At 39.2% G+C, this 12,793-nt stretch overlaps 1 protein-coding gene across 1 annotated transcript in view; it reads right to left on the reverse strand.

The window, feature by feature from the left end:
• LOC114650889 (tenascin-like) overlaps window positions 1-12,793 on the reverse strand; it is a 585,410-nt gene that overhangs the window by 904 nt on the left and 571,713 nt on the right. The window lies entirely within an intron of this gene.

Raw genomic sequence — 12,793 nt, forward strand, 5'->3', positions numbered from 1 at the left:
GACAGTGGTGGTTTCCCTTGTAATATGGCGCTATATAGCACCTGACCCAGCACAGACTTACTCAACTGGAGGGCACTTCTTCCCCATAATCCCTCCAGCCACAACAGTCCCACAAGCACTTATACAGCACAAATTACACTTCTTCTCTCCACCTTGGCACCACCACTCCTCCCAGGCAACCTCGTCCTCTTCCTCCTGATTCTGGCTCCTGAGTGGTAGATGCTGGCCCTTTTTATAGCCCACCCGGAAGTGCTCCAGGTGCTTGATCACCTGCGGCTAATTGCACTTCCAGGTGGGGCTGCAGAGATGTCCAGGTGGGTTCCTGGCTCCATGCAGCACCCCCTGGCGGCCACCCCAGCTCCCCACAGGGTTGTGGAGAACTCCATCTCCCAGGAAACCCTGCGGGAAACTGAGGCACCATCGTCAGCCAGGGAGGCTGCCACCAAGCGTTCCGGGGGAGGTAGTGAGATGTCCATAGCTGCTCACCCGGAACATATACAGAAGGGGCGTCCCGGCCGGGCATGGGACCCGGCCGCCTGTCACACCCTACAAAGGCATTTCAGGTATGACGAGATCAATTTCAATCTCAGCCAACATACTGTACTTTAATTTTTCAATTATGTCATGGTACACCAAAAACAAGATGAATGAAAGCAACAAAACAGATCTTTTTGCAAAACATCTGCTTTCATTTTTACCTCTCAGGTGAATTCTATGCATTTTACTTTCAGGTGGATGCTCAGAGCCCACGCCTACAATGTTAGAGAGAATCAAACCTGAGAGAGTCACGTACTGTTATGAGATGCTGAGAATATCAAACTACATGACTAGCGGTCTAGAGAGCTCACCATAATCAACTCACTAAAAATCTTCCTTATGTTTATCCACTAGAACATAGGATTAGATGTGCAGTGCTACTGGAAATGAAAATTCTTGTAAAATGTAAAATTAAATTTTCTCCAGTTCTATGTGTGATTTATTTACGAAAGTGTGTGTAATCTGTAATATGTGTAATATGTAAATCCCTGTGGGACACCCTGAGGGTTCGCGGGATCCCCTCGAGGTTGCTGGATATCATGGCCGGCCTGTACACTGGCACTGTGAGTGCTGTGCAGAGTGGAAGCCGAACCTCTGCATTTTTCCCAGTTGATTCTGGGGTTTGTCAGGGGTGTGTTCTTGTTCCTACTCTGTTCAATGCTTGTATGGACTGGGTGTTGGGCAAGGTCGTGGGGTCCAGTGGTTGTGGGGCATCTGTTGGTGAAGAAAGATTCACAGATCTTGACTATGCTGACAATGCTGTGATCTTCGTGGAGTCAATGGAGACTCTGATCGGGGCACTCGAGAGACTGAGTGAGGAGTCTGAGTGTCTGGGCTTGCGAGTGTCCTGGATAAAAACCAAGATCCAGGCCTTTAATGACCTCTTGGGCACAGCCATCAGCAGTGTGTCTGTTTGCGGAGCAGAGGTGTGACCAGAACATCATGTGTGGGTGGGCATTTGGCTTGTCTGGGGGGCAAAAAATATCCATCCATCCATCCATCCCCATTTTTGTAGGGGGGGTCAAATAATAATAACAACATACTGTAGTTTTATATAACATATAAAAGCAAAAATTGTGGCATAAATCATAACCTATTGTTCAATAAAATTAACAGAGGAAATGGAACTTGTATTATTATTTCTTGTGAACAAATATAAAACTACATCTACAAGGTAAATATCAATAAAGTCAAATGTATACAACATATGAGAGGAAGAACAGAAACGTGGCTTATTGTAGTCATGGGAGGCTATAGAACATCAGTTTCTAGTGTTTAACCTGGATATTATCTACAGGACAAGTCTGCGGTTACTCTTGGCAAATTCTGAAATAAATTCATTCATGTCTAGATTTGTGCCAGAATGACTAAATTTCTCTTCCTTGAATGCAGCATTGTTCGGCGGAGTGGAGTGAGAATGTGGTTCAAAGTAGAGAAAGAGCTTTCGCATGCAGCTGAAGACACGCCAATGATGAATGCTGTGATGCAGACATGGCTCTGACGTGCGGGATATTAGACGTGTGTTTGTGGAAGCCGCCACCGTCTTTTTCTAGAGCTTTTTTCCAATTATTGTAGCCGTGTTTGGTGAATATGTCCTCGCGGTCCGAATTGGAAACACTAAATTTGCGGCAGGCAAAGCAAAAGCTGGCATCACGGACAACAGAATATTCAAGCCATGGTCGAGATTGATACCAGCTTGCGCTAAAACTTCTGAGTGTCTTTCCGAATGTGCGCTTGGGATAATTAATTAAAATGGGCTGGGATGGGCTATCCATATTTAATCAGGCATATATTTTTTGTTGAAGGCAGATGTTTGGAGAGGTTTGGGACAGAGGTTGATGATGTCTGCTTTTTAATAAGCCACCTATGCATAGCCTTTGGTGTTACCAACCAGAAAATAAAAGAAGAATGGAACATATACACTGTTTTAATTAAAGAATGCGGTCAACAGGTTCAAAACGTGCTGCAAAATGTGCGGCGAAGTGAACTGTGAGCAGCACGGTGCCTGTCTAGTGGAGGAGACACTGACGGATACGCTCCAAATTCAAACGGGCCGATTGAAAAGCAACTCAGTTTTGAAAATCAAATGTTATTCTTCTCCGGAATTTTCATTGGACAAACAGAGCATTTTGCAGGTTGGGCACGGCTTGTCCCTGGGGGGGCAGTGCCCACCCCAGCCCCCCCGTGGTCACGCCTCTGTTGCGGAGAGAGTGTTGACCTTATTGAGAGGTTTACTTACATTGGCAGTGACATTCATGTCTCTGGTAACTCTTCCTATGAAGTCAGTGGATGGATTGGGAGAACATGGGGGGTCATCAGGTCACTGGAAAGGGGTGTGTGGCGCTCCCGATATTTATGCAAAAGAACGAAGGTCCAAGTCTTTAGAGTCCTGGTGCTTCCTGTCTTGCTATATGGTTGCGAGACATGGACGATATCCAGTGACCTGAGATGAAGACTGGACTCCTTTGGTACTGTGTCTCTCCAGAAAATCCTTGGGTAACATTGGTTTGACTTTGTGTCGAATGAGCGGTTGCTCATGGAGTCCCAAATGAGGCACATTACCTGCATTGTGAGGGAGCATCAGTTACAGCACTACGGCCATGTGGCGCATTTCTCCGAGGGTGATCCGGCTCGTAAGAACCTCATTGTTGGGGACTCGAGTGCCTGGACCAGACCAAGGGGTCGCCCATGTAACATCTGGCTGCGGCAGGTGCAGGGTCATTTCTGGAGGGTGGGACTGGACTGTGTGTCTGCCTGGGGGGTTGTAAACCGGGATCCCGAGTTGTTTCGTTGTGCAATGGGTGCGGCAACGCACGGTACCAGTGCATGCTCCCCAACTTGACTTGACTTGACTATGTGTAATCCATTATAGTTGTTTTGAGCTAATTTTTACTATTAAGCTGCCGAAGATATGAAGCGGCAAATGATCTCTTATTTTGTGTTGGTTTTATTCTGCACTACAGGATTGTATCACTTGAAAACTTCTAAAACAAAGGATGTGATTAAGCTTTTTTTACAGCTGTATAACTGTTCCACATGTGTTTGATCAACATGAATGTTTTGGCTTACCTTTCAGTTTTTTAAAAGAAAAGAAGTCTGCCTCTGTGGTCCTTCAGGATCTGAGTTTGAGACCCTTGCTTTACAATATGGATGTGTTAAATGACAAACCACTAAAAGGTAGAGACTACAGGTAAAATTCCATTACAACGAACTCCCAGGAACCTAAAAAATATTTTGCTGCAACGAAAATTTTGTTGTAATGAGATTCTGTATTTGTTACTATAGTGCTTTCTTTAACGTGTATCCAGGTATTTGCAATCATTTCAATAGCTTCTTTCACATTAATTTTAATCTCCTCCTGCCTACAAGTTATGCTGATGAGAATTTTTCTCAGCATTTCCTTGCGATAATACACTTTCAGGGTGCGAATGATGTCCAGATCCAATGGCTGAAGCGCTGCAGTGCAATTGGGTGGGAGGAATTCTATGTGAATATTATATAAATGGAAGGATGTTGTGGGCAGCACAGTTATCAATCAGGAGCCCATTCATTATTTCTTCTTCATATTGTGAGGTTTCTGAACTCTTTTTTTTGTCTAATATGAACTGTTATCGTTTTTTCGTGTCTGTCGTTTCTATAGGAGGTTGACAATGAGTTAAATTTCAATGGATATTTTTCAAATGTTGACAAGCAATAAGCAAAAGGTATCACTGAAAACTGCAAGAAACAAAAAAGGCAAAAAAAAAAAACAGTACGAGGAAAATTCGAAGAAAGAAAAAAAATTACAATGTTTCTGTTTGGGGATCACTATGTACAATCGAGCTGCAGCCACAGAATTAACTGCTCTGTGGATGATTCATTCAGGCATTTCAAGGTCTCTTGTGCACTTCGTTGTAATGAAAGTATCTGCTGAATGTGCTTCGTAGTAACAAGATTTCTATAGACTTGTGTCATATTGGGAAGCTGTCGGGACCATAAAAATACTTCGTTGTAATGAAAATTTCGTTGTAAAGATATTCGTTGTAATGGAATTTTACCTGTATTTCCAAATAATATATATGAAGCATTAAAATTATGATGAATATATCTGAATTATAAATGCTTTTTAGGCAGTACCCAACAAGAGGCTTGTCATCAAACTGTAAAGCAGAGGGATTCAATGAATGGTGTGCAGATCTGAGTATACAGTTGGCTGCAGCCCAGAAAGCAATATGTAATGGTAGAAAGAACAGTTCCAGAATTAATTAAAGACAGATGTCCCTTTTCAGTTTATAAAAGTGATTTAGACAAAAATGGAACTAGCAAGTTATTCACATTTCTAGGTTATACATAATTTGATGGATTAACAGAAACTATTGTCAGCAAAAATCATTACACAGGGATCTGGATGGAATTCATACTAGGGCAGATATTTAGTAAATTATGTTTAATGTAAACCAAAGTATATTTTTTCAGGGCTTAAGAGATTTTAGTGGATTCATCACTGTCCTTCTCCTCACAGTGTAGATAGGATGTTGGGATACATAGTGTGACATGTTGAATACAGTGAGGTCAATCCAAGTACAGTTGTAATGCCTCATGTTGAGTTTTGTTGGCAATTTTGGACTCTGTTTTACAAATAAATATAACAGAGCTAGATGAAGTCCTAGTGAAGAGCTACAACACTTATTTCAGAACTATAGAGTATGAGCCATGAGGAAAGATTAAAGGAAGTCAAATTTTAACAAAATAAGCAAACAGTGGTGATATGATTAAAATATTTTAAGGGGAGTAAGTAGGGCAGATATTACTTGCTATTTTAAAATTAGTTTGTTACCAATAACATGGGGCCACAAATGCAAGTTACATATGGGTAGATGATTTACAACATTTTGAATGTGTATCTTTACACTGAAGACTGTAAATAATGCCTATATAAAGTATTCACCCTCTTGGATGTTGTCGCATTTTATTGTAATACTAGCAAATGGTAATAGAATAAGTTTTAAAATATTTAATATCGCTTGCCCTGCGTGTACCTTTCGTGCCTTTCCTTGTTAACCTCATGTGCCTGAACCTCTTTTGTCTGATGCTCCCTCTGTCGAGAGTGTTCCTGTTACAGCCTGCTTCTCAAACTCTGTAATTTTGACATACTGTTCTCACCTCCTGTTTGCTTTTATGCTTTTTGTCTTTGAAGGTGACACTCAGCGTGGCTACTATGCCTTTACCCCTCCATGTGTGTCTCACACTTGCACTCCTCCTTTCGATTGTGTTAGCATAACCAAACTGACAACTCAGATTTCTCAGAGGAACCACCAGTAAACAACACTGAGTCATAATGGAGTTATTTTGCCTTTTTTGACATTGAACATCAGAAAAAGACTCTTTAATGTCAACAGGGTGAGCGGTCTAAATTGATTATAAATGTAAAACACAAAATAATTGATTACATCTGAATTCCCCCCTTCAAGTCAGTATTTAGCCTGCACAAAGAAGTATCTCCACAGAATGATGTTACCACCACCATACTTGATGGCGATGGTGTGTTTTTGATAATCTGCAATGTTTACCTTTTACACCAAACCTAGTGTTTAGTCTGATGGCCAAAAAGCTCTATTTTGGTCTTATCAGACCAAACAACCTTCTTCCAGCTGACTTGAGAGTCATTTATGTGTCTTCAGGCAAACTCTAGCTGAGATGTCATGTAGGTGTTTGTTTACAGTATTTTTCACCATGTTCCATAAAGCTGTGACTGGTGAAGCACCTGGGCAAAAGTTATTGAAGTGTTGTATACCAAGACTATCTAATGTCAACCACTGCAGCTTGTAATTCCTTCAGAGTTCTCATATGTCTCTTGGTGGTCTCCTTCACTAGTTTTCTTCTTACACACTCACTCAGTTTTTGTAAATGGCCTGCTCTAACAGATTTACATCTCAGCCACTGGATTTTAAGCGTTTTTTTAAATTGGATTTTAAGCAGTATTCAGTGACTTGGATGTTTTCTTATCTCCATCCACTGACTTGTGCTTTTCAATCACTTTTTAACAAAGTCACTTAGAATGTTCTTTGGTCTTCATTGTGTTGGTTAGGCCACAATACTGACTCACCACAAACTGGATCTTCCAGATGAGGTGCAATTATACTATAGTCAAATGAAACCCAAACAGATCATCTCCATTATCTCCATACACTGGTAGTCTAAGGGAATGCAGGGTGGGCTGAGGTAGCAATGGCTCTGAGTGTGTGCGACTTTTACATTCAGCTTTACTTTAAGTATACTTATACTTTCAAAGGGTAAATGTCCTCCTCTAAATGACGTAACTGTTCTTTCCATATACTCACATTTTTGCCCAATTAGGACATCTATGGACTGAACTTTACCTAGAAGCATATTAGGAGGTAGTAAGAAAACAATGGACAATCACGAGATTAGACTGCCTTGCAGTCTGGACAGGTTTGCTTGTGTCACGCATTGGCACCTGGGGATCACCTTCAAGGTTCGACTCAGGCAAGCCACACCACTCCAGCGATTTATAACCTGTTCTCTTTTGCCCAGAGCACAAATGCCTAGTCCCATCTGTGACTTCTGGAGGAAGATGCGTCCCTTCCAGGCTCAGTGCTAAGTATCTGAATGGCCAACCAGAACAAGGCGCCTTTCAAGAGCTTCACTCGCACGGTGACAGAGCTCCAGTGTAATCTGTGAGCAGCTGCTTGGGCTATTGTAGCCAAAGTTTCTTTTGTGCCTCCAAGCACATGTTATTTTTTGGCCTAGCCTGCAATTAAATGGGTTTCACACCACACTGTGCTTGAGCTTACGTGTCCTCTGTGAAATGATTATAATTAATTGATTCATTTCTAAGCAGATTCACATTAATTATTCCATTGTTACATTTACTCAGTTTCTTAAAGATAACCAATATAATTTTTGTTATGTTGCTGGGTATAAAAATTGTTCACTAGGAAAGGCATTGCATAAATCTTGATGCATTTCATTTTCTTTGTTACCTGCCTTGACAGTTGAAGCACTTTTAATTTACTTCATCAAAGACACAGATATCACATATGTTATTTATTGGCTGTTTTTGTAACAGTCATATTCAAAAATAACAATGAATGGAATGTAATTACATGCATTAGTAATTACATTAAATACTAGTAATGTAACAATAGCATTTTACAATATTTTCTGGTTAGAAACTACACCGAAATAGGATTTTAGTCATGTAGGATTTTTGATGCCAAAATTAAATGTAATCAATCTCATACAATATATAATAATATATTGTATATAATAATATATGTTGTGCGTTTAATTAGGGTATGATTTTTTTCAAGTCATAATTAAAATGAAATCAATCCATGTTCATCAGATCTGCACTAAACATGCCTTAACTAACAGCTACGCAAACTCATTACACGTCACTGAGAGGCTACTTGGGGCACAAATGGCTTCTTTATGTCTACGACCGCTCATTCATCACATCAAAACTAAATGAAATGACCAATCAGAGCAAGAGATGGGGCAAAAGGCTTTCCAGTGAAACAGAGAAAGCTGTAATTCCAATATCATTAAAAACATGTACACTTAGGGTACGTAGCCTAATATTATTTGTTGATAATTACCAATATGAGTTCATGTTTGAGATAAATATTGAATGTCGGCAAACATCTGACCGCATTAATGTGACCACTAAGACTGGGTTCTTCATATCTTTGTTTATTCTCGGTCTTTGTTATAACCAGACATGGTATCTTTATCTAATTTTTTTTTATTCGTTGTCTATACTTGGCAAACAGTTGCCAGATATTTATGCCGAGTGAGTAAAATGGCCACAAGTCACATTGTTGACTTACTTAGGTAAGCCATGGAAGTTCTTCTTCTTCATCAGTGGGGTATTAGTGGAGTCAGAGGTCTTGTCTTAACAGGTTCTATTCAATAGCCTAATAGCACAGTACAGTTCAAGACGTGATATTTATTCTTTTAGATCATCTTGATTCTGACTGAGAACATACAGATGTGACTTGAATGCTTCCTACCACTATTACTGATGGCCCATTTCCCGAGAAGTCATTTAATTTCATTCCATTTTTGTACAGTTAACACAAGGTCATGGAAAGAAATGCAGCGAGTTTCATTGCGTGCAATATTGAGAAGCACCATTTGACTGATTTCTTTTTAATTATGATACCAAAAAACTCATGCCAAAATGAACAGCACACCACGAATATGCATTACATTCCACTGCATTTTACACAAAAGACGGCATTTCACTGGCTCCCTGTGTCTTACAGAATCGAATATAAAATCCTACTAATAACTTACAAAGCCTTAAATGACCTTGCGCCAAACTACATCAGTGACCTTCTCCATCACTATGTGCCTGTCCGCCCACTAAGGTCCTCTGATTCTGGCAAACTTGTTGTGCCCCACACTAATCTACACTCCATGGGTGACAGGGCCTTCAGCTGTATAGCGCCCAGACTCTGGAATGACCTACCAAAATTAATCAGGTCAGCTAACTCCATGAATTCTTTTAAAAAAACAACTCAAAACTCATCTGTTCAGGAAGGCTTTTAACTCTACTTGACTTTATTACCCTTCACTCAGTTTACCTCAATCAAGATGTTCATGTAACCTGTGTGTGTGTGAGACCATCAATTATGCTGTATGTTAGGCTTTTCTCTGCATTTACTATCTTACTCCTCTTTATTTATTTATCTGGTTTAGTATAATGCTATGTACTGTATACCCTGCCGTTCTCTATTAAACTCTGTGAAGTGCCTTGAGCATGGGAAAGGCGCTATATAAATAAAATGTATTATTATTATTATTATATACATATACATACACACACACATATATATACATACACACACACACACACACACAAACATATATATATATATATATATTCGAATGCCGTGAATGTAATATATATATATATATATATATATATATATATATATATATATATATATATATATATATATATATATATATATAAAATAATCCTGACCAAATCACCAACTCCATTTGCTGAACTGCAGCCCCAAATTTGCAAGGAACCTCCACCATGCTCCACTGTGGTCTGCAGATACTCATTATTGTACTGCTCTCCAGCCCTTTGGCTACAGTGAAATATTTCCAAATTTTGACTCATCAGTCCAGAGCACCTGTTGCCATTTTTCTGCACCCAGGTTCTTATGTTTTTGGACAGTAGATGGGTGTACCTGGGCTCCACAGGTTTCTTTCTGCCAGGTCTGAGCTGATGGCTCTGCTGAGCATCTTCCAGTTTAGAAGGGGAGTAAGCATGATGTGTTTCTCATCTGCCGCACTGTTTCCTTGGCTGACCACTCCGTCTGTGTTCCTCAACGTTGCCCATTTCTTTGTGCTTCTGCAAAAGAGCTTGAACAGCAAATATTGAAACCCTGGTCTGCTTTGAAATCTTTGCCTGGGAGAAACCTTTCTGATGTAATATAACTACCTTGTATCTTATTGCTGTGCTCAGTCTTGCCTGTGACATGAAACTGTCTTCCACAACTGTACCTTGGTAGCAGCGTTTGGCTGTTCCTCACCCAGTTTTAAGCCTCATACACAGCTGTTTCTGTTTCAGTTAATGACTGTTTCAACCTACATATGTAGTACTAGGGTGTTGTACCATGTTAGTCATTATGAATGTAGAGAAAAGTCAAGCAAAATGACACCTTTTATTGGCTAACTAAAAAGATTACACAGGTGCACTAGAGGGGCAACAATGAGACGACCCCCAAAACAGGAATGGTTTAACAGGTGGAGGCCACTGACATTTTTCCCTCCTCATTTTTTCTGACTGTTTTTTCACAAAAACAAAATCACTGCTCCAGGTCTACAAATTGCCATTATTCTTGATTTCCAAAAACAGGTTTTAATTGAGTTGTATTACTTATTGGGCAAAATAATATTTGACTATGATGATACAAGTGGATAATTACAATACTCTGTTGCTGCAATATATTGTGTCTACATAGTAAACATCTGAGTGCAGTTTTGTTGGAAGTTTTGAACCATTCAGCATTTGAACTTTTGGACTCTAAACAAAGCCATTTGGACAAAGCTTCAGGGACAAAACCCTGACTTTAGATGAGAAATGTGTCCTTGTTTCTGATATACGAAAGACTCTTGTTTGACTATGTTAATGGTTCTTTCACAACTGTATGTTCCAGGTTAAAGCAGCATTTAAAGCTAAGATCAGCCTTATGTTTCTAACATTAAACTCTTTTTAATCTGCACAACTTGGTGTGAGGTGTATGGGTATTTTTGGGCTTGAGTTAGGTTTGAGATAGAACCTGTTTTTCAGGAAGGGTGTAGTAAAGTTTAAGATTAACGTGGTTAATGAATTACATAAAACTGGAATTATACTGAATTGCAGCCTTGTACATGTCAAAAGATGAGCATCTAAGTTCTGTACTGTCTTGAAATTATAGATCACTTTTAGTAGAAGTGAGTGAGGATGCATGCATGAATTAGAATTTTAGCAGGGGTAAAATTAAGATAGGTAAAGATTGTGCGATGTTCCTTCCATGGTAGTATGTAGATTTGCAAATAACTTAATTTATGCATTAAATTCAAATTGTGAATCAAACACTTACATTCAAATTATGCACAGAAGAACCAAAATTAACTTTGTTTTCAAAAATTTCAAAATTGACAGATTGCATTTTTATATTTTGGGCAGCTTCTTCAACCAATATTCAACATGTCACTGTAGCCTATGTTTTCTAAAAGCCTTGCACTCATATACATAACCGGGTTATGAAACATTACTTTTCATATAAAACATTTTTATATCTGTGTAGTATTATTACAATGCTACTTTTTTTACATTGCTTGCATAAGCAAAAAGTTTTGTGAAATTGACGTTAAAATCTGTTTTACACACTATTTCACAAAACAAAAATTCACTAGAAAGAATTTTTTGAGATGTTTTAAACTTTTTTGGCATGGAAAGCAAGGAATATTTCTCCTTAAAGCTTCATTTTTTTTGTAATTTAATTATATGTTATTGGTTTTGCTCACATCCCCTTGGATGAATACAGTGTGTTTGCAGTTATCTACCAATTACCATTTCCTGTTCCATGGAGTCTACAGATGAGGATATGCATGCTCCAAGTACCAGGTGTAAAATGACATGAAGAACACAGGTAAAGAGTTGGGGTACCACCTTGGTAACCCTGTAAAATTTGACAGATTTTAATAGATCAAACACACAATTAGTTGCAATGATGTCTTTACAGACACAAGTCCAAACAGAACAAAAGCTAACTGGTTTGCAGATTTAAGAAGGAGGATGGTAGGAAGGTGTGGGTCTGGGAGGACAAGCACTGGAGATGACGTCAGTGATGGTAGGGTCATAAATCACCCGGTCTGCAGAGGGAGAAAGAGAGATTAGAATCAGAAAGCCCTTGGCTTGGTGGGTAATTACATTTACTAGAGCCCTTAAGCTGTCTCCTACTGTATATGCATGCGTGTGACACATAGAAGAATGTAAGCAATTTAGTCTTTTGTGATTGTGATCGCCAAAATTGTCTTCATAATTGGCAAAGTTTGCATCATATTATCAAAACAACCATAAAACGCATTTCAAGGTTCTACAAAAAGTCTACATATGACAGGAAATGAGCCCAGTAATTTTTTTTTTTCACTAGAAAACTCAATTTAAGCACTAAATTGCAGGCAGACACTTGTGGAATTAAGACAGGAAAGCTCTTCCAGACAGGGAATAAAAACAGTTTTCTTCCTGTGCCAATGAAGCAAATTTGGCTAGTCCTGAATAATCATTTGTTTTGCAAAGAGAGATTTAAGTCACTGCAAACTAAATTTCATGCAAATTGCTGACTCACTACTAGTTTTCATTATTTTGCTGTATCTGTCTGTGAGAAACTATTTCTTGGACTCTGCCAGGAGATATGCCAAGATTTCTAAGAAAAGAGACAACTGAAAACTGAACCTTCATTTTCTGTAATTGAAAGAGGCAGTAGTAAAGACAGCCTTTCAATGTTGTGTCATACGCTAGTAACTGCTGAAACCAATTGTTTTAACAGCATGTAAGAATACCCTTAGATGATGTATTGGATGCCCAATAGTAAAAGGCATCCATCTGTGTCAGATCCAGAGTAAGTCATGCTTTTAATGAAGGCTGATTTCCCACTGTCAGTCTCACTTGTGTCTTTTGCTAATCCATATTTTTGTTTTGTCAGGTCTTGTATCAGCAGCTGAATTTTCACATCTTGTTCGCTGA

This window comes from Erpetoichthys calabaricus, chromosome 1, assembly GCF_900747795.2.
Source record: "Erpetoichthys calabaricus chromosome 1, fErpCal1.3, whole genome shotgun sequence".
NCBI lineage: Eukaryota > Metazoa > Chordata > Cladistia > Polypteriformes > Polypteridae > Erpetoichthys > Erpetoichthys calabaricus.